This window comes from Saccopteryx leptura, chromosome 9 (assembly GCF_036850995.1).
Source record: "Saccopteryx leptura isolate mSacLep1 chromosome 9, mSacLep1_pri_phased_curated, whole genome shotgun sequence".
Taxonomy (NCBI): Eukaryota; Metazoa; Chordata; class Mammalia; order Chiroptera; family Emballonuridae; genus Saccopteryx; species Saccopteryx leptura.
The window spans coordinates 17971842-17977117 of NC_089511.1; positions in this window are offsets into that span (position 1 = coordinate 17971842).

Below are 5276 nucleotides of genomic sequence, written 5' to 3' on the forward strand. Positions count from 1 at the left end.
CATAGCCTGGCCTAGTGTACTCCTGACCCTCTGGCTCCAGCACCCTTTGACTGTGGCCCTTCCTGACACTAGTGTGCCCACAATCCAACTGTGACAGTGGCATGTGCTTTTGCCCTGGAAATCTGGGTGGATGAGAGCCCAGAGGCTGGAAATGGGCTTGGAAAAGAGGGAGGAAGAAAAGGATGGTGGCATGCTGCTGAGGAAGCCCAGTGTGCTGGCTGGGCGTGTCCTGGGCCTGGAAGCTAGGGGCCCAGGGAGAAGCCAAACCGTGGAGCTGGCCTAGAGAAGGCTCAAAGGGTGCCAGGCCTGGGAATGGCTCCTTAGCTAACACCCTGCTGCCAGAAGGTAAAGAGGAAGAAGCAACAGGGAAAAAAAAGGCATGGTGGTGGCTGGAGCCCCCGGCCACCAGGGGGCAGCAGAACTCTGTCAGAGAATGCCCGACTTCTAAATCTTCCCTCAGCCCTGGCTGCTTCCTCCAGGGGGCTGCGCACAAGCAGCTCCTTGAGAGCTGGGTACTAACAGAAGAGATCCTTGCAGAGGGGAAGACTAGGGTCGAGGAGGCAGGCAACCCAGATAGGTGCCCTGTGACCATAAACAGCAAGTCCTTTCTCTCCCTGAGCTGCTTCCTCTCTGTAATAACAAACCTGACTGAACCCTGTGGTCATGTGTCCCGTCCCGTCCCTGTTTTGCTTTGGGAAGCAGGGCTCCAGGGAGAGGTTTCATCTCCCCCAATGGCTGCCAGGCACTTTAAGTGTATTAATCCTAGAAGGCTAAGAGTTCTGTGGGAGGAATTTGAGGGTGGGGTGGGATTTCAGGATGACAGGCCTGTTCTAAAGAGGACCCAAGGCTGAAGAAGTGGGCCCTCCACCCTTCCTCTCTCCCTCCATGGCTTTCATTACCCAGGGGCAAGGGAGACCGTGCACAAGTAGGGTGGTCCCCACTCTGAGTTCACTCCAGTGACCCAGTGTCTATGGTGGTAGCACAGCAATGTGACACACTGGGGAAAGTGTGCAGCTGCACACCAGCAGAGGCAACGAGGTGCCAACAGTCCCGGGGGTGGGGGTGGCGTTAACCCAGATCCCCAGGGAGACCTGCCCCACAGTTTTAGAGCTGTGTGTAAAGAGGTTTGGCGGGCCCTTAACCACCTGCTAGGGAAGCTGGGGGGGGGGGGACACGGCAACAGGAAGGAACTCAGGAAACACCTGTGTGGATGCAGGTGGCTCATCCCAGAAGGGTGGGGTTGTGGGCAGGCAGACAGCCAGCACACTGGCACAGCTCTGTGCTCCCTCTGTAACTGTGAAGTGTACCGTGGTACGGGTGGTGTACAGTTCAGCTTTTTGGGTGGTAGGCTGGGGTGGCAGAGGGTGGAGAAGGCAAGCAAGTGAAAGAGACCACGCCAGCACCCAAAGCTGGTCACAGCTTGGGCCTACCCCAAGTTCCCTGGCAGGAGGGTTGTATTTTAAGAACCACCTCTAGAAGCCCCTGGGGCCTAAGAGGCCCACTGGTGGGTCAGGACTTGCATCCCGAGTGCAGCCTGTGTGGCGGGGAAAGAGGAAGTAAACACTGGCAGACCAGGTCCTGGGAAAGTGCGGACGGGTGACTGGGCCGGCACAAGCTCACATAGCTCAATCCACAGGAGAGGGCAGCCTAGGCAAGAAATGGAGGATGGAAAAATCATCCCAATTGGGGGTCAACTGGGACTGGCACTGAGAATCTGAGTGGCACTACATCACTGCTTGCAAATGCTGGAAATGGATAGGGCCCCTAACTTTCTGCCCCCTCTAAAGAAGGTCCTAAGGCCACAACCTAGTATTCAGCCCTAGCCAAAGGTGAGTGTGAGGGTCAGGGTGGGCGCTGTGAGCACAGCCAGGTACAGGTAAAGGACTCTCAAAGACAACACAAACAAAGAGCCTTAGTCCTTTGCCCCATCAAGCCTATCTAGCTTAGAGCAGTGTGGATCAGCAGTGTGGAGAGGGCAACTCAAGCCCTCTCCATCAGTTGACCGGAAGTCAGGCTGGATGGCCTCCTATACCCAGACCTATGCCCAAGTCTGTGAGATGTTCGAGGGCAGGGAGAGCCCTTGTCTACCTTCCTGTACAGCCTCCTCTCCCCCAACACAGACTCACAGGTACCCCCCACAGGTCTTCCCACAGGGCAAAGCTGCTCCCAGCACTCCCCCACTTTCTACCCTGCTGTCATGCAGGTTCAGGGAGGCATTCATTCCCTGCTGTCCCAAACTCCACAGACAGGAGCCTGGTAGCCCGCCCCACTAATGGGAGGATGACGATACACCATCAGAGTCAAAGGCAGCAGGGCAGAGAAAGCCTGTGCCCACCTGTCCTGTGTAGCCTATGCAAACCTCTGTGGGGGCAAGAGAAGAAAGTGGGCCTCCAAGGTCTCTGACACACTCTGAGAAGTGCTCCATCAATCAAGTCCATCAAGGCCACAGCCATCATCGCTGGGGTTCTTCCTGGGAGGAAACTGATAAGCGCGCACTGCCAAAAAAGGAGCCAGACAGACAGTCTAGGAGCCGATTTATTGTGCTGTTTGGTCACTGGAGGCTCCCGCACTCTCCTTTTCTCTTGCCCTCTTCCAACCTTACCTTTCCTCCTGTCTCCCACTCTTCTTCCTCGTGTGTTCAAAGCTGCAAACACTGAGAAAAAAAATAACGAAAAAAGGGCATGTTTGTGAAGGCAAAAAAGGCAGATGGGTTGACACATGGGAAGAGGACTGCTTCTTTGTCTCACCCACAGAGCGGGGGTGCTTTTCTCGTGTGTTTCTATGCCTGGTGTGTGGGTACAATTTGCTGAACCTTATGCATACATGTGTTTCCTCCTTTCCTGCCATATGCCCCCCACCCCCAACAGCCCTATTCAGGCCATACAGAAGGCTTGATTGCTGGACCTGGTTCTTTTGGGCCTGGGTAACACAGAAGGGTGACCTTGGGAAAGATCCAGAGCCTGTAACACTGCTAAGGAAGAACAATCTATTGTTAAGGAAATAAGACTGTCAGTGGCCTATAAGAAAAGGGCCTCTTCTTTCAGAAGGTTGTAATGGGGTGATAGCCAAGGTTTAAGTTTGATGTCAGCAGTCAAGTCTCACTTGTCTCTGAATACACCCAGGACATCTGGACCCTCAATATAGGCTGACTTATAGCAGCTGAATAAGCAGATGAATTGCGATAGCTAACACCTACATTTCTAGCTATTTCCTCTGAATCTCCTTAAAACCTCCTCCACGTCCTCCTCAAGCATCATCTTATCTTACAAACATCACTCCACAGGATTCCATTCTAAACCCTTTCCTCTATGCTCTTGAAACACTCTCCCATTCCTCATCCATTCCTCTCTCTTCCATCTGTATGCTGAGACTGCATGCAGTGATTTGCATGGCACCCTCCTCTCTGCCAGACCCCCACATCCAACCATAAGGTGACCAATTGTTCTCCTTTAGGGAGGACAGTCCTTTTGTAAGATCTATCCTCCCTCGACAAGTGTCCTCCTTTTTGATACCAGAAAACTAATCTGTAAATGTCCGTATTTGATTGATGCATAGTCGATCCATTGCATGTGATGTGACGTATTTGTATCTAAATTAGTACTTTTTTCTTACAATTATTAAAAATTAGCCTGACCGGTGTTGTGGCGCAGTGAATAAAGCATCGGACTGTGATGCAGAGGACCCAGGTTTGAGACCCTGAGGTCACCAGCTTAAGCATGGGCTCATCTGGTTTGAGCAAAGCTCACCAGCTTGGACCCAAGGTTGCTGGCTCGAGCAATGGGTTACTCGGTCTGCTGTAGCCCCACGGTCAAGGCACATATGAGAAAGCAATCAATGAACAACTAAAGTGCCACAATGAAAAAACTGATGATTGATGCTTCTCATCTCTCTCCGTTCCTGTCTCTCTGTCCCTATCTATCCCTCTCTCTGACTCTCGCTCTGTCTCTAAAAAAAAAAAAAGGCATGTAAGCATAATTACAATATAAAATATTGTAAATGTTTTTATTATGCATTTATATTATAGTGTATTGTTGTTGCAATGAATAAAATATTTCTTTTATTTACAATATTGTTTTCTTCAATTTATTTTTGTCCTCCTTTTCATTGTAAAAACGTTGGTCACCTTAAACCACTGACTGACTAGATGCCTCCTTTTGAACAGCATACTCCCAATCACACTCAGCATCTCAAAATCTATTTCTCCTCCAGGGCTCTTGGGGTTATCAACTACCCAGGTACCCAAGCCACACAACTGAGCCTCATTCTTAACTTTTTCTTCTGCCCCTCATCCAAGCTATCACAATCCTCTCAAATAAATAACCTAATTATTTCTGAATTCAGTCTACTTTTCTTTATCCCCATTGACACCACTCAGATTCAGGACACACTGACCTCTCATGTAGACACTAAAATTTCCCCCTCACAGGATTTCTGCCCCTTTTCCATCCATTCTCCACAGTGCAGAGTGATTTTTTTTAAAAAAAATTTTATTGATTGGTTTTTAGAGAGGGAGGGAGAAAGAGAAACACTGATTTGTTGTTCCACTTGTTCATATTGTTAATGGTCGATTCCTGTACCTGCTCTGACTGGGGATCAAACCCACAACCTCAGCATGTCGGGATGACACTAACCAACTGAGCAATCCAGCCAGGGCCTCAGAGTGATTTGTGAAACATAAACCCACCATTACAGTCTCTCTGTTGGGAAAATTCCACCCCCCTCAATCAGTTCACAAAGCCCTTGAGTCTGTTCCCTTCAGCCTCACTTCTGCCATCTAACCTCTTGCTCTGTACTGAAGCCTCACTAAGCGCTTGCAGGGCTTGCTTGTCCGATTGTGGTACATTCTACCTCTCATCTTGCCTTGCTAACAATGCCTGTTCATCTGATATACTTCAACCTAGACATCACAGGTTTCCTCTGGAGGCTGCCCCTCCACTCTGCTCTTGTCAAGGGAGCCTGCACTTCTCTAGTATAGAACTAATCACACCCCCCACTGCAATTACTCATTTACTTTGTATCCTCCAATGTACAGGGTGGGGCAAAAGGATTACAGTTGTGAGTACATGAAGCACAGTTTATTCTTATACTATTATTTATTAATTATTATATTATTTTCCATACAAACAACTATAAACCTACTTTTGCCCCACTCTGTATATATCCATAAGTATTTGCTAACTATTCTACTAGGTAACAGGTACCACCAAGTCCCTTATGGAGGCTGGTCCAAGTTTTTTGTTTTACTTGTTTTAAAACAGCTTTATTGAAATTCAGTC